Genomic DNA, 27,456 nt, shown 5'->3' on the forward strand with positions numbered 1-27,456 from the left:
AGCCTACGGCACCCGGTATTCCCAGGCGGTCTCCCATCCAAGTACTAACCAGGCCCGACCCTGCTTAGCTTCCGAGACCAGACGAGATCGGGCGCGTTCAGGGTGGTGTGGCCCTAGACGGCGGAGGGCGCCCCTGCCCCGCTCAAGAAGCCGAGCCTCTCTGCGCTTCCCCGCCGCCTCCTCCCCCCGCCCCAGGCCCCGCGCCGGCGCTGACCCGCACCGGGCCGGGCCTGTTGAGTTCACCGGCCGGGTCCGGCGGGCTCCGAGGGACGGGGGTGACAGGCGGGGCGGGGCGGGGCGGGGCGGGGCGGGCAGGGAGCGGCGGGCCGGGGTGGGGGGCTGTCTCTCTCTACACACACACACACACACACACACACACACACTCACACTCACACTCACTCACTCACACTCACACAAGATGCGCCTCCACGGCTGGACTCGCCAAGGTGGAGACCTTCCAGCCCCCTTCCTCTCCTCGCCTGGCCCACCCCCAGCTTGTGGCCCGCCGCCGCCGCCGCCGCCGCCGCCGCCGCCGCCGATTGCGCACGCGCGGGTCGCCCGCCCTTTGACCCCAGGCAGGGGCCGCCATCCCCGACAACCCCTTTCAGCTGCGCCCCCCACCCTGTGGGTGGGCTGCCGCCTATTCCCCCGGGCCCGGGCTGGGGCACAGCGCATGGGGGAGGGGAGCGAGTGTATGGGGCGTCTCTCTCTCTCTCTAGGGATGTGTCCCATGGGTGGGGTGGCGTGGTTTGTGGGGCGCTGAAGAAATCAGTCCCCTCCATCTCCTACCTCTGGAAAACGCCCAAGCCCTTGGAGAACTGCCGGCAACGCGACCGTGGGGGCCGGGACCCTCCTCTGTGTCCTCCTGTGGCCCAGTCCAAGGGGCCTGGGCCTGGCCGGGGCTGCATTGGACCCCGACCACCCTGGCGTGTGGACTCGCTAAAAATCGGCGATTAGATATTGGATTCCAGCTTCATTGAGGTCATTTCACTAATGAGTGCACCGGAAAGAGTTTCCTAATCCATCTGTGAGGGTGGCAACTGAAAGAGAATTTTAAAGCTGACAGAATAGGCGAGGAAAGGCATAGGAGATTTCCACACCCAGTAAGGAAGCCTTTCCCGAAATGGAAGAAAGAAACGAGCAAACAGAAACACCGGTAGCCCGCCAGGATCAGAGTCTGCCCCCGAGAGAAAGTACCCTGACCAGGTTCACCCGTGGGTGGGTGGCGAGCTAGCGGCATTCAGAAGAGCGAGGCCCGCAGTCTGTGCAGAAGACACCTGCACTCGGGTGTGTGTGGCGGCACGATTCACAAGCAGCTCCAGATGTTAAGCCAAGGAGAAGCCAGGGAGTTCCCAACGCCCCAGGTGTCCTCAGCCCATGACTGGCTGCTGGGGGAATGCGAAGCCCGGCTCCTTGTCTCAGAGCCCTTGTCTCAGAGCGGGACAACCAGGAGGTGTGACGTACACCCCGGGGTTCCCAGGAGGATCAGGCTGAAGCTGGGACTTGGCCTGAAAGTGTCCCCTCGCATGGCCACCCCCTTCCCCTTCCTGCTCCTCTACTCCTGGTGCCCCTCCATCCAGGGGCCAGACCTTAAAGAGTCACCCGCAAGAGAATCCTGGTCCCAAAGGAGCCTTCTGGGGGACCCGTGCTGAGAGAGGTTGTGGGCATGGCCCGCTGGGGCTCTGCCCGACCCAGGGCTGAGAGATGCAACCTCCCAGCTCTGGGTCCCTGCAGGGGAAGCGTTGGCAAGCACAGGGCCAGTCCTCCAAAGGCCCAGGTGCAGGGAGCCCAGGCCAAGCAGCCTGTGGAAGAAGCCACCCCGGGAACACGACTGCAGGCCACGGCCCTTCCCACCTCCTCCTCCTCCTCCTCCTGCTCCTCCACCCCCCCCGACCTCCCACCCCCCCACCCCACCCCCCGACATGGCGCAGGGCTCAGAGACACCTCAGACACTTGCTACCCAAAGTGCAAAGGGCATCAGTTGCTCCTCCAAACCCCCCCCCTGCCCAGCAGACCGCGTTGTCCAGCCAGCCCCCGGGCCTCCCTGGGGTGCCCAGCACAAAAGTGCAGACAACCACCGGACCCTCAATCTCAGTTTTCGGATGTTTTTGCCACTCTAAGGACCCGCAGGCCAGCTGGGCCTTCTGGCAGGACAGAGAGCCCCGGAATCCGACGTGGAGAGCTGGGTGTACGTCCCCACGAGGAGGCGGTCCCCACCTCCGCGGCTCTCCCCTTGCGGGGGGGAAAAGCAGCCACGGGGCCTCAGAGAAGACACCAGGCTGGGCGCCCGCCCCACAGTGGGGGCACGTCCCCCGCAGGCCACTTAGCGCCGGCCGCCGGCCGGCGGACGGTTGGGTGGCGCGAGACGCTGCGGCCGCCCTGCTACCGGGTTCCTGGGAGGGCGTCCTGGAACCAGCGTCCACACCAAGCCCTTGGAAGGCCCAGGCGACGGAGGAGCCCCGTCAGGCAGGGGCCGAGGACGGTGACGGCCCGGGCGGGGAGGAGCGTGTCAGGCAGGGGCAGAGGACGGTGACAGGTGACAGGCCGGGCGGGAAGGAGTCAGTCAGGCAGGGGCCGAGGAGGAGACGGGCTGGGTAAGGGTTAGGGTTAGAGTCAGGGCACAAGTCACAATCGCAAAGACCTGGAAGCGACCCGAGTGCCCATCGACCCACGAGTGCGTAAATGAAATGTGGCGCGTGGACACCACGGAGTGCTATTCAGCTAGGAGGAGCAGCGGTGAGAGGGCACCTCTCGTGGTTCTCCTGGCCAGAGCTGGAACCCGTTCCAGTAAGCCAGGTAGCCCAAGAATGGACACACGAGCACCACGTGCTCGCGCTCACCAGCAAATGGGTACGAACCGATGGACACCTAAGTGGACACAGAGGAATCACCTTCATCGGGTGGGTGTCGGGCGGGTGGGGGGAGGGGATGGGCATACACCTCCATTAGGAATGGGGTGGGTGCGCACCGACTGGGGGATGGGCGCACTTGAGGCTCTGACCCGAGGGGGGAGGCTGGGAGAGGGCAACGTACCCGACCTTAACATTGGTACCCCCACAATACGCTGGAACAACATCAGAGGTAAATGAATAAGAACACAGGGGGGAGGGGGGCACGGGCAACACATGTCACCTTAATACTTGGACTCCCATCATCTGCTTGAAAAGAGAGAGAAAAGAAAATGCAATCATAGAGATAAGAGACACTTTTTAAACATAATGAATCCGAAGAGAAAAGTAAAAGGAGGCCTGTGGAGCAGGTCTGGGTGTGACTCCGGATCCCCCAACATCAGGTGCCACCACCAAAGATTCCTACGTGTAGCCCATAGAACCCCAAAAGCAACGGGACGAGTTCTGGTCACATACTCCCTCAAAATGACATCCTGGCCTTCTTCTGGAACTCCCTCCCCTCTCAGACTCTCAAGGTTTCCTCCAGCGTGTCGGTTCCCACAGAGCAGACCTTTGGTCTGAGACCTGACAGTCCAGAAGCCACGCATGCTGCCGCGTGACGGCGGTGTCGCGGCTTGGGACAAGAGGAGGCCCCACGGTGCGGGCTGGGGCGCCAGGCACCGCGGCGGGCGCTGAGGGTGGGGGTGACCCCCACCCCGGGCCGCCGACTCGCTCCCAGAAAGGGGACAGAACAAGAGGCAAAACAAAAAAAAAAAAAAAGAAGAAGCCTACGGCACCCGGTATTCCCAGGCGGTCTCCCATCCAAGTACTAACCAGGCCCGACCCTGCTTAGCTTCCGAGACCAGACGAGATCGGGCGCGTTCAGGGTGGTGTGGCCCTAGACGGCGGAGGGCGCCCCTGCCCCGCTCAAGAAGCCGAGCCTCTCTGCGCTTCCCCGCCGCCTCCTCCCCCCGCCCCAGGCCCCGCGCCGGCGCTGACCCGCACCGGGCCGGGCCTGTTGAGTTCACCGGCCGGGTCCGGCGGGCTCCGAGGGACGGGGGTGACAGGCGGGGCGGGGCGGGGCGGGGCGGGCAGGGAGCGGCGGGCCGGGGTGGGGGGCTGTCTCTCTCTACACACACACACACACACACACACACACACTCACACTCACACTCACTCACTCACACTCACACAAGATGCGCCTCCACGGCTGGACTCGCCAAGGTGGAGACCTTCCAGCCCCCTTCCTCTCCTCGCCTGGCCCACCCCCAGCTCGTGGCCCGCCGCCGCCGCCGCCGCCGCCGCCGCCGCCGCCGCCGATTGCGCACGCGCGGGTCGCCCGCCCTTTGACCCCAGGCAGGGGCCGCCATCCCCGACAACCCCTTTCAGCTGCGCCCCCCACCCTGTGGGTGGGCTGCCGCCTATTCCCCCGGGCCCGGGCTGGGGCACAGCGCATGGGGGAGGGGAGCGAGTGTATGGGGCGTCTCTCTCTCTCTCTAGGGATGTGTCCCATGGGTGGGGTGGCGTGGTTTGTGGGGCGCTGAAGAAATCAGTCCCCTCCATCTCCTACCTCTGGAAAACGCCCAAGCCCTTGGAGAACTGCCGGCAACGCGACCGTGGGGGCCGGGACCCTCCTCTGTGTCCTCCTGTGGCCCAGTCCAAGGGGCCTGGGCCTGGCCGGGGCTGCATTGGACCCCGACCACCCTGGCATGTGGACTCGCTAAAAATCGGCGATTAGATATTGGATTCCAGCTTCATTGAGGTCATTTCACTAATGAGTGCACCGGAAAGAGTTTCCTAATCCATCTGTGAGGGTGGCAACTGAAAGAGAATTTTAAAGCTGACAGAATAGGCGAGGAAAGGCATAGGAGATTTCCACACCCAGTAAGGAAGCCTTTCCCGAAATGGAAGAAAGAAACGAGCAAACAGAAACACCGGTAGCCCGCCAGGATCAGAGTCTGCCCCCGAGAGAAAGTACCCTGACCAGGTTCACCCGTGGGTGGGTGGCGAGCTAGCGGCATTCAGAAGAGCGAGGCCCGCAGTCTGTGCAGAAGACACCTGCACTCGGGTGTGTGTGGCGGCACGATTCACAAGCAGCTCCAGATGTTAAGCCAAGGAGAAGCCAGGGAGTTCCCAACGCCCCAGGTGTCCTCAGCCCACGACTGGCTGCTGGGGGAATGCGAAGCCCGGCTCCTTGTCTCAGAGCCCTTGTCTCAGAGCGGGACAACCAGGAGGTGTGACGTACACCCCGGGGTTCCCAGGAGGATCAGGCTGAAGCTGGGACTTGGCCTGAAAGTGTCCCCTCGCATGGCCACCCCCTTCCCCTTCCTGCTCCTCTACTCCTGGTGCCCCTCCATCCAGGGGCCAGACCTTAAAGAGTCACCCGCAAGAGAATCCTGGTCCCAAAGGAGCCTTCTGGGGGACCCGTGCTGAGAGAGGTTGTGGGCATGGCCCGCTGGGGCTCTGCCCGACCCAGGGCTGAGAGATGCAACCTCCCAGCTCTGGGTCCCTGCAGGGGAAGCGTTGGCAAGCACAGGGCCAGTCCTCCAAAGGCCCAGGTGCAGGGAGCCCAGGCCAAGCAGCCTGTGGAAGAAGCCACCCCGGGAACACGACTGCAGGCCACGGCCCTTCCCACCTCCTCCTCCTCCTCCTCCTGCTCCTCCACCCCCCCCGACCTCCCACCCCCCCACCCCACCCCCCGACATGGCGCAGGGCTCAGAGACACCTCAGACACTTGCTACCCAAAGTGCAAAGGGCATCAGTTGCTCCTCCAAACCCCCCCCCTGCCCAGCAGACCGCGTTGTCCAGCCAGCCCCCGGGCCTCCCTGGGGTGCCCAGCACAAAAGTGCAGACAACCACCGGACCCTCAATCTCAGTTTTCGGATGTTTTTGCCACTCTAAGGACCCGCAGGCCAGCTGGGCCTTCTGGCAGGACAGAGAGCCCCGGAATCCGACGTGGAGAGCTGGGTGTACGTCCCCACGAGGAGGCGGTCCCCACCTCCGCGGCTCTCCCCTTGCGGGGGGGAAAAGCAGCCACGGGGCCTCAGAGAAGACACCAGGCTGGGCGCCCGCCCCACAGTGGGGGCACGTCCCCCGCAGGCCACTTAGCGCCGGCCGCCGGCCGGCGGACGGTTGGGTGGCGCGAGACGCTGCGGCCGCCCTGCTACCGGGTTCCTGGGAGGGCGTCCTGGAACCAGCGTCCACACCAAGCCCTTGGAAGGCCCAGGCGACGGAGGAGCCCCGTCAGGCAGGGGCCGAGGACGGTGACGGCCCGGGCGGGGAGGAGCGTGTCAGGCAGGGGCAGAGGACGGTGACAGGTGACAGGCCGGGCGGGAAGGAGTCAGTCAGGCAGGGGCCGAGGAGGAGACGGGCTGGGTAAGGGTTAGGGTTAGAGTCAGGGCACAAGTCACAATCGCAAAGACCTGGAAGCGACCCGAGTGCCCATCGACCCACGAGTGCGTAAATGAAATGTGGCGCGTGGACACCACGGAGTGCTATTCAGCTAGGAGGAGCAGCGGTGAGAGGGCACCTCTCGTGGTTCTCCTGGCCAGAGCTGGAACCCGTTCCAGTAAGCCAGGTAGCCCAAGAATGGACACACGAGCACCACGTGCTCGCGCTCACCAGCAAATGGGTACGAACCGATGGACACCTAAGTGGACACAGAGGAATCACCTTCATCGGGTGGGTGTCGGGCGGGTGGGGGGAGGGGATGGGCATACACCTCCATTAGGAATGGGGTGGGTGCGCACCGACTGGGGGATGGGCGCACTTGAGGCTCTGACCCGAGGGGGGAGGCTGGGAGAGGGCAACGTACCCGACCTTAACATTGGTACCCCCACAATACGCTGGAACAACATCAGAGGTAAATGAATAAGAACACAGGGGGGAGGGGGGCACGGGCAACACATGTCACCTTAATACTTGGACTCCCATCATCTGCTTGAAAAGAGAGAGAAAAGAAAATGCAATCATAGAGATAAGAGACACTTTTTAAACATAATGAATCCGAAGAGAAAAGTAAAAGGAGGCCTGTGGAGCAGGTCTGGGTGTGACTCCGGATCCCCCAACATCAGGTGCCACCACCAAAGATTCCTACGTGTAGCCCATAGAACCCCAAAAGCAACGGGACGAGTTCTGGTCACATACTCCCTCAAAATGACATCCTGGCCTTCTTCTGGAACTCCCTCCCCTCTCAGACTCTCAAGGTTTCCTCCAGCGTGTCGGTTCCCACAGAGCAGACCTTTGGTCTGAGACCTGACAGTCCAGAAGCCACGCATGCTGCCGCGTGACGGCGGTGTCGCGGCTTGGGACAAGAGGAGGCCCCACGGTGCGGGCTGGGGCGCCAGGCACCGCGGCGGGCGCTGAGGGTGGGGGTGACCCCCACCCCGGGCCGCCGACTCGCTCCCAGAAAGGGGACAGAACAAGAGGCAAAACAAAAAAAAAAAAAAAGAAGAAGCCTACGGCACCCGGTATTCCCAGGCGGTCTCCCATCCAAGTACTAACCAGGCCCGACCCTGCTTAGCTTCCGAGACCAGACGAGATCGGGCGCGTTCAGGGTGGTGTGGCCCTAGACGGCGGAGGGCGCCCCTGCCCCGCTCAAGAAGCCGAGCCTCTCTGCGCTTCCCCGCCGCCTCCTCCCCCCGCCCCAGGCCCCGCGCCGGCGCTGACCCGCACCGGGCCGGGCCTGTTGAGTTCACCGGCCGGGTCCGGCGGGCTCCGAGGGACGGGGGTGACAGGCGGGGCGGGGCGGGGCGGGGCGGGCAGGGAGCGGCGGGCCGGGGTGGGGGGCTGTCTCTCTCTACACACACACACACACACACACACACACACTCACACTCACACTCACTCACTCACACTCACACAAGATGCGCCTCCACGGCTGGACTCGCCAAGGTGGAGACCTTCCAGCCCCCTTCCTCTCCTCGCCTGGCCCACCCCCAGCTCGTGGCCCGCCGCCGCCGCCGCCGCCGCCGCCGCCGCCGATTGCGCACGCGCGGGTCGCCCGCCCTTTGACCCCAGGCAGGGGCCGCCATCCCCGACAACCCCTTTCAGCTGCGCCCCCCACCCTGTGGGTGGGCTGCCGCCTATTCCCCCGGGCCCGGGCTGGGGCACAGCGCATGGGGGAGGGGAGCGAGTGTATGGGGCGTCTCTCTCTCTCTCTAGGGATGTGTCCCATGGGTGGGGTGGCGTGGTTTGTGGGGCGCTGAAGAAATCAGTCCCCTCCATCTCCTACCTCTGGAAAACGCCCAAGCCCTTGGAGAACTGCCGGCAACGCGACCGTGGGGGCCGGGACCCTCCTCTGTGTCCTCCTGTGGCCCAGTCCAAGGGGCCTGGGCCTGGCCGGGGCTGCATTGGACCCCGACCACCCTGGCGTGTGGACTCGCTAAAAATCGGCGATTAGATATTGGATTCCAGCTTCATTGAGGTCATTTCACTAATGAGTGCACCGGAAAGAGTTTCCTAATCCATCTGTGAGGGTGGCAACTGAAAGAGAATTTTAAAGCTGACAGAATAGGCGAGGAAAGGCATAGGAGATTTCCACACCCAGTAAGGAAGCCTTTCCCGAAATGGAAGAAAGAAACGAGCAAACAGAAACACCGGTAGCCCGCCAGGATCAGAGTCTGCCCCCGAGAGAAAGTACCCTGACCAGGTTCACCCGTGGGTGGGTGGCGAGCTAGCGGCATTCAGAAGAGCGAGGCCCGCAGTCTGTGCAGAAGACACCTGCACTCGGGTGTGTGTGGCGGCACGATTCACAAGCAGCTCCAGATGTTAAGCCAAGGAGAAGCCAGGGAGTTCCCAACGCCCCAGGTGTCCTCAGCCCACGACTGGCTGCTGGGGGAATGCGCAGCCCGGCTCCTTGTCTCAGAGCCCTTGTCTCAGAGCGGGACAACCAGGAGGTGTGACGTACACCCCGGGGTTCCCAGGAGGATCAGGCTGAAGCTGGGACTTGGCCTGAAAGTGTCCCCTCGCATGGCCACCCCCTTCCCCTTCCTGCTCCTCTACTCCTGGTGCCCCTCCATCCAGGGGCCAGACCTTAAAGAGTCACCCGCAAGAGAATCCTGGTCCCAAAGGAGCCTTCTGGGGGACCCGTGCTGAGAGAGGTTGTGGGCATGGCCCGCTGGGGCTCTGCCCGACCCAGGGCTGAGAGATGCAACCTCCCAGCTCTGGGTCCCTGCAGGGGAAGCGTTGGCAAGCACAGGGCCAGTCCTCCAAAGGCCCAGGTGCAGGGAGCCCAGGCCAAGCAGCCTGTGGAAGAAGCCACCCCGGGAACACGACTGCAGGCCACGGCCCTTCCCACCTCCTCCTCCTCCTCCTCCTGCTCCTCCACCCCCCCCCGACCTCCCACCCCCCCACCCCACCCCCCGACATGGCGCAGGGCTCAGAGACACCTCAGACACTTGCTACCCAAAGTGCAAAGGGCATCAGTTGCTCCTCCAAACCCCCCCCCTGCCCAGCAGACCGCGTTGTCCAGCCAGCCCCCGGGCCTCCCTGGGGTGCCCAGCACAAAAGTGCAGACAACCACCGGACCCTCAATCTCAGTTTTCGGATGTTTTTGCCACTCTAAGGACCCGCAGGCCAGCTGGGCCTTCTGGCAGGACAGAGAGCCCCGGAATCCGACGTGGAGAGCTGGGTGTACGTCCCCACGAGGAGGCGGTCCCCACCTCCGCGGCTCTCCCCTTGCGGGGGGGAAAAGCAGCCACGGGGCCTCAGAGAAGACACCAGGCTGGGCGCCCGCCCCACAGTGGGGGCACGTCCCCCGCAGGCCACTTAGCGCCGGCCGCCGGCCGGCGGACGGTTGGGTGGCGCGAGACGCTGCGGCCGCCCTGCTACCGGGTCCCTGGGAGGGCGTCCTGGAACCAGCATCCACACCAAGCCCTTGGAAGGCCCAGGCGACTGAGGAGCCCCGTCAGGCAGGGGCCGAGGACGGTGACGGCCCGGGCGGGGAGGAGCGTGTCAGGCAGGGGCAGAGGACGGTGACAGGTGATAGGCCGGGCGGGAAGGAGTCAGTCAGGCAGGGGCCGAGGAGGAGACGGGCTGGGTAAGGGTTAGGGTTAGAGTCAGGGCACAAGTCACAATCGCAAAGACCTGGAAGCGACCCGAGTGCCCATCGACCCACGAGTGCGTAAATGAAATGTGGCGCGTGGACACCACGGAGTGCTATTCAGCTAGGAGGAGCAGCGGTGAGAGGGCACCTCTCGTGGTTCTCCTGGCCAGAGCTGGAACCCGTTCCAGTAAGCCAGGTAGCCCAAGAATGGACACACGAGCACCACGTGCTCGCGCTCACCAGCAAATGGGTACGAACCGATGGACACCTAAGTGGACACAGAGGAATCACCTTCATCGGGTGGGTGTCGGGCGGGTGGGGGGAGGGGATGGGCATACACCTCCATTAGGAATGGGGTGGGTGCGCACCGACTGGGGGATGGGCGCACTTGAGGCTCTGACCCGAGGGGGGAGGCTGGGAGAGGGCAACGTACCCGACCTTAACATTGGTACCCCCACAATACGCTGGAACAACATCAGAGGTAAATGAATAAGAACACAGGGGGGAGGGGGGCACGGGCAACACATGTCACCTTAATACTTGGACTCCCATCATCTGCTTGAAAAGAGAGAGAAAAGAAAATGCAATCATAGAGATAAGAGACACTTTTTAAACATAATGAATCCGAAGAGAAAAGTAAAAGGAGGCCTGTGGAGCAGGTCTGGGTGTGACTCCGGATCCCCCAACATCAGGTGCCACCACCAAAGATTCCTACGTGTAGCCCATAGAACCCCAAAAGCAACGGGACGAGTTCTGGTCACATACTCCCTCAAAATGACATCCTGGCCTTCTTCTGGAACTCCCTCCCCTCTCAGACTCTCAAGGTTTCCTCCAGCGTGTCGGTTCCCACAGAGCAGACCTTTGGTCTGAGACCTGACAGTCCAGAAGCCACGCATGCTGCCGCGTGACGGCGGTGTCGCGGCTTGGGACAAGAGGAGGCCCCACGGTGCGGGCTGGGGCGCCAGGCACCGCGGCGGGCGCTGAGGGTGGGGATGACCCCCACCCCGGGCCGCCGACTCGCTCCCAGAAAGGGGACAGAACAAGAGGCAAAACAAAAAAAAAAAAAAGAAGCAGCCTACGGCACCCGGTATTCCCAGGCGGTCTCCCATCCAAGTACTAACCAGGCCCGACCCTGCTTAGCTTCCGAGACCAGACGAGATCGGGCGCGTTCAGGGTGGTGTGGCCCTAGACGGCAGAGGGCGCCCCTGCCCCGCTCAAGAAGCCGAGCCTCTCTGCGCTTCCCCGCCGCCTCCTCCCCCCGCCCCAGGCCCCGCGCCGGCGCTGTCCCGCACCGGGCCGGGCCTGTTGAGTTCACCGGCCGGGTCCGGCGGGCTCCGAGGGACGGGGGTGACAGGCGGGGCGGGGCGGGCAGGGAGCGGCGGGCCGGGGTGGGGGGCTGTCTCTCTCTACACACACACACTCACACACACACACACACTCACACTCACTCACTCACACTCACACAAGATGCGCCTCCACGGCTGGACTCGCCAAGGTGGAGACCTTCCAGCCCCCTTCCTCTCCTCGCCTGGCCCACCCCCAGCTCGTGGCCGCCGCCGCCGCCGCCGCCGCCGCCGCCGCCGCCGCCGATTGCGCACGCGCGGGTCGCCCGCCCTTTGACCCCAGGCAGGGTCCGCCATCCCCGACAACCCCTTTCAGCTGCGCCCCCCACCCTGTGGGTGGGCTGCCGCCTATTCCCCCGGGCCCGGGCTGGGGCACAGCGCATGGGGGAGGGGAGCGAGTGTATGGGGCGTCTCTCTCTCTCTCTAGGGATGTGTCCCATGGGTGGGGTGGCGTGGTTTGTGGGGCGCTGAAGAAATCAGTCCCCTCCATCTCCTACCTCTGGAAAACGCCCAAGCCCTTGGAGAACTGCCGGCAACGCGACCGTGGGGGCCGGGACCCTCCTCTGTGTCCTCCTGTGGCCCAGTCCAAGGGGCCTGGGCCTGGCCGGGGCTGCATTGGACCCCGACCACCCTGGCGTGTGGACTCGCTAAAAATCGGCGATTAGATATTGGATTCCAGCTTCATTGAGGTCATTTCACTAATGAGTGCACCGGAAAGAGTTTCCTAATCCATCTGTGAGGGTGGCAACTGAAAGAGAATTTTAAAGCTGACAGAATAGGCGAGGAAAGGCATAGGAGATTTCCACACCCAGTAAGGAAGCCTTTCCCGAAATGGAAGAAAGAAACGAGCAAACAGAAACACCGGTAGCCCGCCAGGATCAGAGTCTGCCCCCGAGAGAAAGTACCCTGACCAGGTTCACCCGTGGGTGGGTGGCGAGCTAGCGGCATTCAGAAGAGCGAGGCCCGCAGTCTGTGCAGAAGACACCTGCACTCGGGTGTGTGTGGCGGCACGATTCACAAGCAGCTCCAGATGTTAAGCCAAGGAGAAGCCAGGGAGTTCCCAACGCCCCAGGTGTCCTCAGCCCACGACTGGCTGCTGGGGGAATGCGAAGCCCGGCTCCTTGTCTCAGAGCCCTTGTCTCAGAGCGGGACAACCAGGAGGTGTGACGTACACCCCGGGGTTCCCAGGAGGATCAGGCTGAAGCTGGGACTTGGCCTGAAAGTGTCCCCTCGCATGGCCACCCCCTTCCCCTTCCTGCTCCTCTACTCCTGGTGCCCCTCCATCCAGGGGCCAGACCTTAAAGAGTCACCCGCAAGAGAATCCTGGTCCCAAAGGAGCCTTCTGGGGGACCCGTGCTGAGAGAGGTTGTGGGCATGGCCCGCTGGGGCTCTGCCGGACCCAGGGCTGAGAGATGCAACCTCCCAGCTCTGGGTCCCTGCAGGGGAAGCGTTGGCAAGCACAGGGCCAGTCCTCCAAAGGCCCAGGTGCAGGGAGCCCAGGCCAAGCAGCCTGTGGAAGAAGCCACCCCGGGAACACGACTGCAGGCCACGGCCCTTCCCACCTCCTCCTCCTCCTCCTCCTGCTCCTCCACCCCCCCCGACCTCCCACCCCCCCACCCCACCCCCCGACATGGCGCAGGGCTCAGAGACACCTCAGACACTTGCTACCCAAAGTGCAAAGGGCATCAGTTGCTCCTCCAAACCCCCCCCCTGCCCAGCAGACCGCGTTGTCCAGCCAGCCCCCGGGCCTCCCTGGGGTGCCCAGCACAAAAGTGCAGACAACCACCGGACCCTCAATCTCAGTTTTCGGATGTTTTTGCCACTCTAAGGACCCGCAGGCCAGCTGGGCCTTCTGGCAGGACAGAGAGCCCCGGAATCCGACGTGGAGAGCTGGGTGTACGTCCCCACGAGGAGGCGGTCCCCACCTCCGCGGCTCTCCCCTTGCGGGGGGGAAAAGCAGCCACGGGGCCTCAGAGAAGACACCAGGCTGGGCGCCCGCCCCACAGTGGGGGCACGTCCCCCGCAGGCCACTTAGCGCCGGCCGCCGGCCGGCGGACGGTTGGGTGGCGCGAGACGCTGCGGCCGCCCTGCTACCGGGTTCCTGGGAGGGCGTCCTGGAACCAGCGTCCACACCAAGCCCTTGGAAGGCCCAGGCGACGGAGGAGCCCCGTCAGGCAGGGGCCGAGGACGGTGACGGCCCGGGCGGGGAGGAGCGTGTCAGGCAGGGGCAGAGGACGGTGACAGGTGACAGGCCGGGCGGGAAGGAGTCAGTCAGGCAGGGGCCGAGGAGGAGACGGGCTGGGTAAGGGTTAGGGTTAGAGTCAGGGCACAAGTCACAATCGCAAAGACCTGGAAGCGACCCGAGTGCCCATCGACCCACGAGTGCGTAAATGAAATGTGGCGCGTGGACACCACGGAGTGCTATTCAGCTAGGAGGAGCAGCGGTGAGAGGGCACCTCTCGTGGTTCTCCTGGCCAGAGCTGGAACCCGTTCCAGTAAGCCAGGTAGCCCAAGAATGGACACACGAGCACCACGTGCTCGCGCTCACCAGCAAATGGGTACGAACCGATGGACACCTAAGTGGACACAGAGGAATCACCTTCATCGGGTGGGTGTCGGGCGGGTGGGGGGAGGGGATGGGCATACACCTCCATTAGGAATGGGGTGGGTGCGCACCGACTGGGGGATGGGCGCACTTGAGGCTCTGACCCGAGGGGGGAGGCTGGGAGAGGGCAACGTACCCGACCTTAACATTGGTACCCCCACAATACGCTGGAACAACATCAGAGGTAAATGAATAAGAACACAGGGGGGAGGGGGGCACGGGCAACACATGTCACCTTAATACTTGGACTCCCATCATCTGCTTGAAAAGAGAGAGAAAAGAAAATGCAATCATAGAGATAAGAGACACTTTTTAAACATAATGAATCCGAAGAGAAAAGTAAAAGGAGGCCTGTGGAGCAGGTCTGGGTGTGACTCCGGATCCCCCAACATCAGGTGCCACCACCAAAGATTCCTACGTGTAGCCCATAGAACCCCAAAAGCAACGGGACGAGTTCTGGTCACATACTCCCTCAAAATGACATCCTGGCCTTCTTCTGGAACTCCCTCCCCTCTCAGACTCTCAAGGTTTCCTCCAGCGTGTCGGTTCCCACAGAGCAGACCTTTGGTCTGAGACCTGACAGTCCAGAAGCCACGCATGCTGCCGCGTGACGGCGGTGTCGCGGCTTGGGACAAGAGGAGGCCCCACGGTGCGGGCTGGGGCGCCAGGCACCGCGGCGGGCGCTGAGGGTGGGGGTGACCCCCACCCCGGGCCGCCGACTCGCTCCCAGAAAGGGGACAGAACAAGAGGCAAAACAAAAAAAAAAAAAAAGAAGAAGCCTACGGCACCCGGTATTCCCAGGCGGTCTCCCATCCAAGTACTAACCAGGCCCGACCCTGCTTAGCTTCCGAGACCAGACGAGATCGGGCGCGTTCAGGGTGGTGTGGCCCTAGACGGCGGAGGGCGCCCCTGCCCCGCTCAAGAAGCCGAGCCTCTCTGCGCTTCCCCGCCGCCTCCTCCCCCCGCCCCAGGCCCCGCGCCGGCGCTGACCCGCACCGGGCCGGGCCTGTTGAGTTCACCGGCCGGGTCCGGCGGGCTCCGAGGGACGGGGGTGACAGGCGGGGCGGGGCGGGGCGGGGCGGGCAGGGAGCGGCGGGCCGGGGTGGGGGGCTGTCTCTCTCTACACACACACACACACACACACACACACACTCACACTCACACTCACTCACTCACACTCACACAAGATGCGCCTCCACGGCTGGACTCGCCAAGGTGGAGACCTTCCAGCCCCCTTCCTCTCCTCGCCTGGCCCACCCCCAGCTCGTGGCCCGCCGCCGCCGCCGCCGCCGCCGCCGCCGCCGATTGCGCACGCGCGGGTCGCCCGCCCTTTGACCCCAGGCAGGGTCCGCCATCCCCGACAACCCCTTTCAGCTGCGCCCCCCACCCTGTGGGTGGGCTGCCGCCTATTCCCCCGGGCCCGGGCTGGGGCACAGCGCATGGGGGAGGGGAGCGAGTGTATGGGGCGTCTCTCTCTCTCTCTAGGGATGTGTCCCATGGGTGGGGTGGCGTGGTTTGTGGGGCGCTGAAGAAATCAGTCCCCTCCATCTCCTACCTCTGGAAAACGCCCAAGCCCTTGGAGAACTGCCGGCAACGCGACCGTGGGGGCCGGGACCCTCCTCTGTGTCCTCCTGTGGCCCAGTCCAAGGGGCCTGGGCCTGGCCGGGGCTGCATTGGACCCCGACCACCCTGGCGTGTGGACTCGCTAAAAATCGGCGATTAGATATTGGATTCCAGCTTCATTGAGGTCATTTCACTAATGAGTGCACCGGAAAGAGTTTCCTAATCCATCTGTGAGGGTGGCAACTGAAAGAGAATTTTAAAGCTGACAGAATAGGCGAGGAAAGGCATAGGAGATTTCCACACCCAGTAAGGAAGCCTTTCCCGAAATGGAAGAAAGAAACGAGCAAACAGAAACACCGGTAGCCCGCCAGGATCAGAGTCTGCCCCCGAGAGAAAGTACCCTGACCAGGTTCACCCGTGGGTGGGTGGCGAGCTAGCGGCATTCAGAAGAGCGAGGCCCGCAGTCTGTGCAGAAGACACCTGCACTCGGGTGTGTGTGGCGGCACGATTCACAAGCAGCTCCAGATGTTAAGCCAAGGAGAAGCCAGGGAGTTCCCAACGCCCCAGGTGTCCTCAGCCCACGACTGGCTGCTGGGGGAATGCGCAGCCCGGCTCCTTGTCTCAGAGCCCTTGTCTCAGAGCGGGACAACCAGGAGGTGTGACGTACACCCCGGGGTTCCCAGGAGGATCAGGCTGAAGCTGGGACTTGGCCTGAAAGTGTCCCCTCGCATGGCCACCCCCTTCCCCTTCCTGCTCCTCTACTCCTGGTGCCCCTCCATCCAGGGGCCAGACCTTAAAGAGTCACCCGCAAGAGAATCCTGGTCCCAAAGGAGCCTTCTGGGGGACCCGTGCTGAGAGAGGTTGTGGGCATGGCCCGCTGGGGCTCTGCCCGACCCAGGGCTGAGAGATGCAACCTCCCAGCTCTGGGTCCCTGCAGGGGAAGCGTTGGCAAGCACAGGGCCAGTCCTCCAAAGGCCCAGGTGCAGGGAGCCCAGGCCAAGCAGCCTGTGGAAGAAGCCACCCCGGGAACACGACTGCAGGCCACGGCCCTTCCCACCTCCTCCTCCTCCTCCTCCTGCTCCTCCACCCCCCCCGACCTCCCACCCCCCCACCCCACCCCCCGACATGGCGCAGGGCTCAGAGACACCTCAGACACTTGCTACCCAAAGTGCAAAGGGCATCAGTTGCTCCTCCAAACCCCCCCCCTGCCCAGCAGACCGCGTTGTCCAGCCAGCCCCCGGGCCTCCCTGGGGTGCCCAGCACAAAAGTGCAGACAACCACCGGACCCTCAATCTCAGTTTTCGGATGTTTTTGCCACTCTAAGGACCCGCAGGCCAGCTGGGCCTTCTGGCAGGACAGAGAGCCCCGGAATCCGACGTGGAGAGCTGGGTGTACGTCCCCACGAGGAGGCGGTCCCCACCTCCGCGGCTCTCCCCTTGCGGGGGGGAAAAGCAGCCACGGGGCCTCAGAGAAGACACCAGGCTGGGCGCCCGCCCCACAGTGGGGGCACGTCCCCCGCAGGCCACTTAGCGCCGGCCGCCGGCCGGCGGACGGTTGGGTGGCGCGAGACGCTGCGGCCGCCCTGCTACCGGGTCCCTGGGAGGGCGTCCTGGAACCAGCATCCACACCAAGCCCTTGGAAGGCCCAGGCGACGGAGGAGCCCCGTCAGGCAGGGGCCGAGGACGGTGACGGCCCGGGCGGGGAGGAGCGTGTCAGGCAGGGGCAGAGGACGGTGACAGGTGATAGGCCGGGCGGGAAGGAGTCAGTCAGGCAGGGGCCGAGGAGGAGACGGGCTGGGTAAGGGTTAGGGTTAGAGTCAGGGCACAAGTCACAATCGCAAAGACCTGGAAGCGACCCGAGTGCCCATCGACCCACGAGTGCGTAAATGAAATGTGGCGCGTGGACACCACGGAGTGCTATTCAGCTAGGAGGAGCAGCGGTGAGAGGGCACCTCTCGTGGTTCTCCTGGCCAGAGCTGGAACCCGTTCCAGTAAGCCAGGTAGCCCAAGAATGGACACACGAGCACCACGTGCTCGCGCTCACCAGCAAATGGGTACGAACCGATGGACACCTAAGTGGACACAGAGGAATCACCTTCATCGGGTGGGTGTCGGGCGGGTGGGGGGAGGGGATGGGCATACACCTCCATTAGGAATGGGGTGGGTGCGCACCGACTGGGGGATGGGCGCACTTGAGGCTCTGACCCGAGGGGGGAGGCTGGGAGAGGGCAACGTACCCGACCTTAACATTGGTACCCCCACAATACGCTGGAACAACATCAGAGGTAAATGAATAAGAACACAGGGGGGAGGGGGGCACGGGCAACACATGTCACCTTAATACTTGGACTCCCATCATCTGCTTGAAAAGAGAGAGAAAAGAAAATGCAATCATAGAGATAAGAGACACTTTTTAAACATAATGAATCCGAAGAGAAAAGTAAAAGGAGGCCTGTGGAGCAGGTCTGGGTGTGACTCCGGATCCCCCAACATCAGGTGCCACCACCAAAGATTCCTACGTGTAGCCCATAGAACCCCAAAAGCAACGGGACGAGTTCTGGTCACATACTCCCTCAAAATGACATCCTGGCCTTCTTCTGGAACTCCCTCCCCTCTCAGACTCTCAAGGTTTCCTCCAGCGTGTCGGTTCCCACAGAGCAGACCTTTGGTCTGAGACCTGACAGTCCAGAAGCCACGCATGCTGCCGCGTGACGGCGGTGTCGCGGCTTGGGACAAGAGGAGGCCCCACGGTGCGGGCTGGGGCGCCAGGCACCGCGGCGGGCGCTGAGGGTGGGGGTGACCCCCACCCCGGGCCGCCGACTCGCTCCCAGAAAGGGGACAGAACAAGAGGCAAAACAAAAAAAAAAAGAAGAAGAAGCCTACGGCACCCGGTATTCCCAGGCGGTCTCCCATCCAAGTACTAACCAGGCCCGACCCTGCTTAGCTTCCGAGACCAGACGAGATCGGGCGCGTTCAGGGTGGTGTGGCCCTAGACGGCGGAGGGCGCCCCTGCCCCGCTCAAGAAGCCGAGCCTCTCTGCGCTTCCCCGCCGCCTCCTCCCCCCGCCCCAGGCCCCGCGCCGGCGCTGACCCGCACCGGGCCGGGCCTGTTGAGTTCACCGGCCGGGTCCGGCGGGCTCCGAGGGACGGGGGTGACAGGCGGGGCGGGGCGGGGCGGGGCGGGGCGGGGCGGGCAGGGAGCGGCGGGCCGGGGTGGGGGGCTGTCTCTCTCTACACACACACACACACACACACACACACACACACTCACACTCACACTCACTCACTCACACTCACACAAGATGCGCCTCCACGGCTGGACTCGCCAAGGTGGAGACCTTCCAGCCCCCTTCCTCTCCTCGCCTGGCCCACCCCCAGCTCGTGGCCCGCCGCCGCCGCCGCCGCCGCCGCCGCCGATTGCGCACGCGCGGGTCGCCCGCCCTTTGACCCCAGGCAGGGTCCGCCATCCCCGACAACCCCTTTCAGCTGCGCCCCCCACCCTGTGGGTGGGCTGCCGCCTATTCCCCCGGGCCCGGGCTGGGGCACAGCGCATGGGGGAGGGGAGCGAGTGTATGGGGCGTCTCTCTCTCTCTCTAGGGATGTGTCCCATGGGTGGGGTGGCGTGGTTTGTGGGGCGCTGAAGAAATCAGTCCCCTCCATCTCCTACCTCTGGAAAACGCCCAAGCCCTTGGAGAACTGCCGGCAACGCGACCGTGGGGGCCGGGACCCTCCTCTGTGTCCTCCTGTGGCCCAGTCCAAGGGGCCTGGGCCTGGCCGGGGCTGCATTGGACCCCGACCACCCTGGCGTGTGGACTCGCTAAAAATCGGCGATTAGATATTGGATTCCAGCTTCATTGAGGTCATTTCACTAATGAGTGCACCGGAAAGAGTTTCCTAATCCATCTGTGAGGGTGGCAACTGAAAGAGAATTTTAAAGCTGACAGAATAGGCGAGGAAAGGCATAGGAGATTTCCACACCCAGTAAGGAAGCCTTTCCCGAAATGGAAGAAAGAAACGAGCAAACAGAAACACCGGTAGCCCGCCAGGATCAGAGTCTGCCCCCGAGAGAAAGTACCCTGACCAGGTTCACCCGTGGGTGGGTGGCGAGCTAGCGGCATTCAGAAGAGCGAGGCCCGCAGTCTGTGCAGAAGACACCTGCACTCGGGTGTGTGTGGCGGCACGATTCACAAGCAGCTCCAGATGTTAAGCCAAGGAGAAGCCAGGGAGTTCCCAACGCCCCAGGTGTCCTCAGCCCACGACTGGCTGCTGGGGGAATGCGCAGCCCGGCTCCTTGTCTCAGAGCCCTTGTCTCAGAGCGGGACAACCAGGAGGTGTGACGTACACCCCGGGGTTCCCAGGAGGATCAGGCTGAAGCTGGGACTTGGCCTGAAAGTGTCCCCTCGCATGGCCACCCCCTTCCCCTTCCTGCTCCTCTACTCCTGGTGCCCCTCCATCCAGGGGCCAGACCTTAAAGAGTCACCCGCAAGAGAATCCTGGTCCCAAAGGAGCCTTCTGGGGGACCCGTGCTGAGAGAGGTTGTGGGCATGGCCCGCTGGGGCTCTGCCCGACCCAGGGCTGAGAGATGCAACCTCCCAGCTCTGGGTCCCTGCAGGGGAAGCGTTGGCAAGCACAGGGCCAGTCCTCCAAAGGCCCAGGTGCAGGGAGCCCAGGCCAAGCAGCCTGTGGAAGAAGCCACCCCGGGAACACGACTGCAGGCCACGGCCCTTCCCACCTCCTCCTCCTCCTCCTCCTGCTCCTCCACCCCCCCCGACCTCCCACCCCCCCACCCCACCCCCCGACATGGCGCAGGGCTCAGAGACACCTCAGACACTTGCTACCCAAAGTGCAAAGGGCATCAGTTGCTCCTCCAAACCCCCCCCCTGCCCAGCAGACCGCGTTGTCCAGCCAGCCCCCGGGCCTCCCTGGGGTGCCCAGCACAAAAGTGCAGACAACCACCGGACCCTCAATCTCAGTTTTCGGATGTTTTTGCCACTCTAAGGACCCGCAGGCCAGCTGGGCCTTCTGGCAGGACAGAGAGCCCCGGAATCCGACGTGGAGAGCTGGGTGTACGTCCCCACGAGGAGGCGGTCCCCACCTCCGCGGCTCTCCCCTTGCGGGGGGGAAAAGCAGCCACGGGGCCTCAGAGAAGACACCAGGCTGGGCGCCCGCCCCACAGTGGGGGCACGTCCCCCGCAGGCCACTTAGCGCCGGCCGCCGGCCGGCGGACGGTTGGGTGGCGCGAGACGCTGCGGCCGCCCTGCTACCGGGTCCCTGGGAGGGCGTCCTGGAACCAGCATCCACACCAAGCCCTTGGAAGGCCCAGGCGACGGAGGAGCCCCGTCAGGCAGGGGCCGAGGACGGTGACGGCCCGGGCGGGGAGGAGCGTGTCAGGCAGGGGCAGAGGACGGTGACAGGTGATAGGCCGGGCGGGAAGGAGTCAGTCAGGCAGGGGCCGAGGAGGAGACGGGCTGGGTAAGGGTTAGGGTTAGAGTCAGGGCACAAGTCACAATCGCAAAGACCTGGAAGCGACCCGAGTGCCCATCGACCCACGAGTGCGTAAATGAAATGTGGCGCGTGGACACCACGGAGTGCTATTCAGCTAGGAGGAGCAGCGGTGAGAGGGCACCTCTCGTGGTTCTCCTGGCCAGAGCTGGAACCCGTTCCAGTAAGCCAGGTAGCCCAAGAATGGACACACGAGCACCACGTGCTCGCGCTCACCAGCAAATGGGTACGAACCGATGGACACCTAAGTGGACACAGAGGAATCACCTTCATCGGGTGGGTGTCGGGCGGGTGGGGGGAGGGGATGGGCATACACCTCCATTAGGAATGGGGTGGGTGCGCACCGACTGGGGGATGGGCGCACTTGAGGCTCTGACCCGAGGGGGGAGGCTGGGAGAGGGCAACGTACCCGACCTTAACATTGGTACCCCCACAATACGCTGGAACAACATCAGAGGTAAATGAATAAGAACACAGGGGGGAGGGGGGCACGGGCAACACATGTCACCTTAATACTTGGACTCCCATCATCTGCTTGAAAAGAGAGAGAAAAGAAAATGCAATCATAGAGATAAGAGACACTTTTTAAACATAATGAATCCGAAGAGAAAAGTAAAAGGAGGCCTGTGGAGCAGGTCTGGGTGTGACTCCGGATCCCCCAACATCAGGTGCCACCACCAAAGATTCCTACGTGTAGCCCATAGAACCCCAAAAGCAACGGGACGAGTTCTGGTCACATACTCCCTCAAAATGACATCCTGGCCTTCTTCTGGAACTCCCTCCCCTCTCAGACTCTCAAGGTTTCCTCCAGCGTGTCGGTTCCCACAGAGCAGACCTTTGGTCTGAGACCTGACAGTCCAGAAGCCACGCATGCTGCCGCGTGACGGCGGTGTCGCGGCTTGGGACAAGAGGAGGCCCCACGGTGCGGGCTGGGGCGCCAGGCACCGCGGCGGGCGCTGAGGGTGGGGGTGACCCCCACCCCGGGCCGCCGACTCGCTCCCAGAAAGGGGACAGAACAAGAGGCAAAACAAAAAAAAAAAGAAGAAGAAGCCTACGGCACCCGGTATTCCCAGGCGGTCTCCCATCCAAGTACTAACCAGGCCCGACCCTGCTTAGCTTCCGAGACCAGACGAGATCGGGCGCGTTCAGGGTGGTGTGGCCCTAGACGGCGGAGGGCGCCCCTGCCCCGCTCAAGAAGCCGAGCCTCTCTGCGCTTCCCCGCCGCCTCCTCCCCCCGCCCCAGGCCCCGCGCCGGCGCTGACCCGCACCGGGCCGGGCCTGTTGAGTTCACCGGCCGGGTCCGGCGGGCTCCGAGGGACGGGGGTGACAGGCGGGGCGGGGCGGGGCGGGGCGGGGCGGGGCGGGCAGGGAGCGGCGGGCCGGGGTGGGGGGCTGTCTCTCTCTACACACACACACACACACACACACACACACACACTCACACTCACACTCACTCACTCACACTCACACAAGATGCGCCTCCACGGCTGGACTCGCCAAGGTGGAGACCTTCCAGCCCCCTTCCTCTCCTCGCCTGGCCCACCCCCAGCTCGTGGCCCGCCGCCGCCGCCGCCGCCGCCGCCGATTGCGCACGCGCGGGTCGCCCGCCCTTTGACCCCAGGCAGGGTCCGCCATCCCCGACAACCCCTTTCAGCTGCGCCCCCCACCCTGTGGGTGGGCTGCCGCCTATTCCCCCGGGCCCGGGCTGGGGCACAGCGCATGGGGGAGGGGAGCGAGTGTATGGGGCGTCTCTCTCTCTCTCTAGGGATGTGTCCCATGGGTGGGGTGGCGTGGTTTGTGGGGCGCTGAAGAAATCAGTCCCCTCCATCTCCTACCTCTGGAAAACGCCCAAGCCCTTGGAGAACTGCCGGCAACGCGACCGTGGGGGCCGGGACCCTCCTCTGTGTCCTCCTGTGGCCCAGTCCAAGGGGCCTGGGCCTGGCCGGGGCTGCATTGGACCCCGACCACCCTGGCGTGTGGACTCGCTAAAAATCGGCGATTAGATATTGGATTCCAGCTTCATTGAGGTCATTTCACTAATGAGTGCACCGGAAAGAGTTTCCTAATCCATCTGTGAGGGTGGCAACTGAAAGAGAATTTTAAAGCTGACAGAATAGGCGAGGAAAGGCATAGGAGATTTCCACACCCAGTAAGGAAGCCTTTCCCGAAATGGAAGAAAGAAACGAGCAAACAGAAACACCGGTAGCCCGCCAGGATCAGAGTCTGCCCCCGAGAGAAAGTACCCTGACCAGGTTCACCCGTGGGTGGGTGGCGAGCTAGCGGCATTCAGAAGAGCGAGGCCCGCAGTCTGTGCAGAAGACACCTGCACTCGGGTGTGTGTGGCGGCACGATTCACAAGCAGCTCCAGATGTTAAGCCAAGGAGAAGCCAGGGAGTTCCCAACGCCCCAGGTGTCCTCAGCCCACGACTGGCTGCTGGGGGAATGCGAAGCCCGGCTCCTTGTCTCAGAGCCCTTGTCTCAGAGCGGGACAACCAGGAGGTGTGACGTACACCCCGGGGTTCCCAGGAGGATCAGGCTGAAGCTGGGACTTGGCCTGAAAGTGTCCCCTCGCATGGCCACCCCCTTCCCCTTCCTGCTCCTCTACTCCTGGTGCCCCTCCATCCAGGGGCCAGACCTTAAAGAGTCACCCGCAAGAGAATCCTGGTCCCAAAGGAGCCTTCTGGGGGACCCGTGCTGAGAGAGGTTGTGGGCATGGCCCGCTGGGGCTCTGCCCGACCCAGGGCTGAGAGATGCAACCTCCCAGCTCTGGGTCCCTGCAGGGGAAGCGTTGGCAAGCACAGGGCCAGTCCTCCAAAGGCCCAGGTGCAGGGAGCCCAGGCCAAGCAGCCTGTGGAAGAAGCCACCCCGGGAACACGACTGCAGGCCACGGCCCTTCCCACCTCCTCCTCCTCCTCCTCCTGCTCCTCCACCCCCCCCGACCTCCCACCCCCCCACCCCACCCCCCGACATGGCGCAGGGCTCAGAGACACCTCAGACACTTGCTACCCAAAGTGCAAAGGGCATCAGTTGCTCCTCCAAACCCCCCCCCTGCCCAGCAGACCGCGTTGTCCAGCCAGCCCCCGGGCCTCCCTGGGGTGCCCAGCACAAAAGTGCAGACAACCACCGGACCCTCAATCTCAGTTTTCGGATGTTTTTGCCACTCTAAGGACCCGCAGGCCAGCTGGGCCTTCTGGCAGGACAGAGAGCCCCGGAATCCGACGTGGAGAGCTGGGTGTACGTCCCCACGAGGAGGCGGTCCCCACCTCCGCGGCTCTCCCCTTGCGGGGGGGAAAAGCAGCCACGGGGCCTCAGAGAAGACACCAGGCTGGGCGCCCGCCCCACAGTGGGGGCACGTCCCCCGCAGGCCACTTAGCGCCGGCCGCCGGCCGGCGGACGGTTGGGTGGCGCGAGACGCTGCGGCCGCCCTGCTACCGGGTCCCTGGGAGGGCGTCCTGGAACCAGCGTCCACACCAAGCCCTTGGAAGGCCCAGGCGACGGAGGAGCCCCGTCAGGCAGGGGCCGAGGACGGTGACGGCCCGGGCGGGGAGGAGCGTGTCAGGCAGGGGCAGAGGACGGTGACAGGTGACAGGCCGGGCGGGAAGGAGTCAGTCAGGCAGGGGCCGAGGAGGAGACGGGCTGGGTAAGGGTTAGGGTTAGAGTCAGGGCACAAGTCACAATCGCAAAGACCTGGAAGCGACCCGAGTGCCCATCGACCCACGAGTGCGTAAATGAAATGTGGCGCGTGGACACCACGGAGTGCTATTCAGCTAGGAGGAGCAGCGGTGAGAGGGCACCTCTCGTGGTTCTCCTGGCCAGAGCTGGAACCCGTTCCAGTAAGCCAGGTAGCCCAAGAATGGACACACGAGCACCACGTGCTCGCGCTCACCAGCAAATGGGTACGAACCGATGGACACCTAAGTGGACACAGAGGAATCACCTTCATCGGGTGGGTGTCGGGCGGGTGGGGGGAGGGGATGGGCATACACCTCCATTAGGAATGGGGTGGGTGCGCACCGACTGGGGGATGGGCGCACTTGAGGCTCTGACCCGAGGGGGGAGGCTGGGAGAGGGCAACGTACCCGACCTTAACATTGGTACCCCCACAATACGCTGGAACAACATCAGAGGTAAATGAATAAGAACACAGGGGGGAGGGGGGCACGGGCAACACATGTCACCTTAATACTTGGACTCCCATCATCTGCTTGAAAAGAGAGAGAAAAGAAAATGCAATCATAGAGATAAGAGACACTTTTTAAACATAATGAATCCGAAGAGAAAAGTAAAAGGAGGCCTGTGGAGCAGGTCTGGGTGTGACTCCGGATCCCCCAACATCAGGTGCCACCACCAAAGATTCCTACGTGTAGCCCATAGAACCCCAAAAGCAACGGGACGAGTTCTGGTCACATACTCCCTCAAAATGACATCCTGGCCTTCTTCTGGAACTCCCTCCCCTCTCAGACTCTCAAGGTTTCCTCCAGCGTGTCGGTTCCCACAGAGCAGACCTTTGGTCTGAGACCTGACAGTCCAGAAGCCACGCATGCTGCCGCGTGACGGCGGTGTCGCGGCTTGGGACAAGAGGAGGCCCCACGGTGCGGGCTGGGGCGCCAGGCACCGCGGCGGGCGCTGAGGGTGGGGGTGACCCCCACCCCGGGCCGCCGACTCGCTCCCAGAAAGGGGACAGAACAAGAGGCAAAACAAAAAAAAAAAAAAGAAGAAGCCTACGGCACCCGGTATTCCCAGGCGGTCTCCCATCCAAGTACTAACCAGGCCCGACCCTGCTTAGCTTCCGAGACCAGACGAGATCGGGCGCGTTCAGGGTGGTGTGGCCCTAGACGGCGGAGGGCGCCCCTGCCCCGCTCAAGAAGCCGAGCCTCTCTGCGCTTCCCCGCCGCCTCCTCCCCCCGCCCCAGGCCCCGCGCCGGCGCTGACCCGCACCGGGCCGGGCCTGTTGAGTTCACCGGCCGGGTCCGGCGGGCTCCGAGGGACGGGGGTGACAGGCGGGGCGGGGCGGGGCGGGGCGGGCAGGGAGCGGCGGGCCGGGGTGGGGGGCTGTCTCTCTCTACACACACACACACACACACACACACACACACTCACACTCACACTCACTCACTCACACTCACACAAGATGCGCCTCCACGGCTGGACTCGCCAAGGTGGAGACCTTCCAGCCCCCTTCCTCTCCTCGCCTGGCCCACCCCCAGCTCGTGGCCCGCCGCCGCCGCCGCCGCCGCCGCCGCCGCCGATTGCGCACGCGCGGGTCGCCCGCCCTTTGACCCCAGGCAGGGGCCGCCATCCCCGACAACCCCTTTCAGCTGCGCCCCCCACCCTGTGGGTGGGCTGCCGCCTATTCCCCCGGGCCCGGGCTGGGGCACAGCGCATGGGGGAGGGGAGCGAGTGTATGGGGCGTCTCTCTCTCTCTCTAGGGATGTGTCCCATGGGTGGGGTGGCGTGGTTTGTGGGGCGCTGAAGAAATCAGTCCCCTCCATCTCCTACCTCTGGAAAACGCCCAAGCCCTTGGAGAACTGCCGGCAACGCGACCGTGGGGGCCGGGACCCTCCTCTGTGTCCTCCTGTGGCCCAGTCCAAGGGGCCTGGGCCTGGCCGGGGCTGCATTGGACCCCGACCACCCTGGCGTGTGGACTCGCTAAAAATCGGCGATTAGATATTGGATTCCAGCTTCATTGAGGTCATTTCACTAATGAGTGCACCGGAAAGAGTTTCCTAATCCATCTGTGAGGGTGGCAACTGAAAGAGAATTTTAAAGCTGACAGAATAGGCGAGGAAAGGCATAGGAGATTTCCACACCCAGTAAGGAAGCCTTTCCCGAAATGGAAGAAAGAAACGAGCAAACAGAAACACCGGTAGCCCGCCAGGATCAGAGTCTGCCCCCGAGAGAAAGTACCCTGACCAGGTTCACCCGTGGGTGGGTGGCGAGCTAGCGGCATTCAGAAGAGCGAGGCCCGCAGTCTGTGCAGAAGACACCTGCACTCGGGTGTGTGTGGCGGCACGATTCACAAGCAGCTCCAGATGTTAAGCCAAGGAGAAGCCAGGGAGTTCCCAACGCCCCAGGTGTCCTCAGCCCACGACTGGCTGCTGGGGGAATGCGAAGCCCGGCTCCTTGTCTCAGAGCCCTTGTCTCAGAGCGGGACAACCAGGAGGTGTGACGTACACCCCGGGGTTCCCAGGAGGATCAGGCTGAAGCTGGGACTTGGCCTGAAAGTGTCCCCTCGCATGGCCACCCCCTTCCCCTTCCTGCTCCTCTACTCCTGGTGCCCCTCCATCCAGGGGCCAGACCTTAAAGAGTCACCCGCAAGAGAATCCTGGTCCCAAAGGAGCCTTCTGGGGGACCCGTGCTGAGAGAGGTTGTGGGCATGGCCCGCTGGGGCTCTGCCCGACCCAGGGCTGAGAGATGCAACCTCCCAGCTCTGGGTCCCTGCAGGGGAAGCGTTGGCAAGCACAGGGCCAGTCCTCCAAAGGCCCAGGTGCAGGGAGCCCAGGCCAAGCAGC

General features: G+C 63.8%; 8 non-coding genes across 8 annotated transcripts; all 8 read right to left on the reverse strand.

Annotated features, from left to right (window-relative positions):
* On the reverse strand, positions 1-119 carry LOC142873235 (5S ribosomal RNA). The gene has a single exon (XR_012921274.1). It is a non-coding gene; the product is annotated as a 5S ribosomal RNA (ribosomal RNA).
* Positions 120-3,673: 3,554 nt separating this feature from the next.
* Positions 3,674-3,792, reverse strand: LOC142873244 (5S ribosomal RNA). Its single transcript, XR_012921281.1, has one exon. It is a non-coding gene; the product is annotated as a 5S ribosomal RNA (ribosomal RNA).
* A 3,550-nt stretch (positions 3,793-7,342) lies between these two features.
* Positions 7,343-7,461, reverse strand: LOC142873245 (5S ribosomal RNA). The gene has a single exon (XR_012921282.1). It is a non-coding gene; the product is annotated as a 5S ribosomal RNA (ribosomal RNA).
* Positions 7,462-11,005: 3,544 nt separating this feature from the next.
* Positions 11,006-11,124, reverse strand: LOC142873246 (5S ribosomal RNA). Its single transcript, XR_012921283.1, has one exon. It is a non-coding gene; the product is annotated as a 5S ribosomal RNA (ribosomal RNA).
* A 3,533-nt stretch (positions 11,125-14,657) lies between these two features.
* On the reverse strand, positions 14,658-14,776 carry LOC142873247 (5S ribosomal RNA). The gene has a single exon (XR_012921284.1). It is a non-coding gene; the product is annotated as a 5S ribosomal RNA (ribosomal RNA).
* Positions 14,777-18,319: 3,543 nt separating this feature from the next.
* LOC142873248 (5S ribosomal RNA) lies at positions 18,320-18,438 on the reverse strand. The gene has a single exon (XR_012921285.1). It is a non-coding gene; the product is annotated as a 5S ribosomal RNA (ribosomal RNA).
* A 3,554-nt stretch (positions 18,439-21,992) lies between these two features.
* LOC142873249 (5S ribosomal RNA) lies at positions 21,993-22,111 on the reverse strand. The gene has a single exon (XR_012921286.1). It is a non-coding gene; the product is annotated as a 5S ribosomal RNA (ribosomal RNA).
* A 3,551-nt stretch (positions 22,112-25,662) lies between these two features.
* On the reverse strand, positions 25,663-25,781 carry LOC142873250 (5S ribosomal RNA). Its single transcript, XR_012921287.1, has one exon. It is a non-coding gene; the product is annotated as a 5S ribosomal RNA (ribosomal RNA).
* Positions 25,782-27,456: the final 1,675 nt, after the last annotated feature.

Source organism: Microcebus murinus, chromosome 9 (genome assembly GCF_040939455.1).
Source record: "Microcebus murinus isolate Inina chromosome 9, M.murinus_Inina_mat1.0, whole genome shotgun sequence".
NCBI classification, from domain to species: domain Eukaryota; kingdom Metazoa; phylum Chordata; class Mammalia; order Primates; family Cheirogaleidae; genus Microcebus; species Microcebus murinus.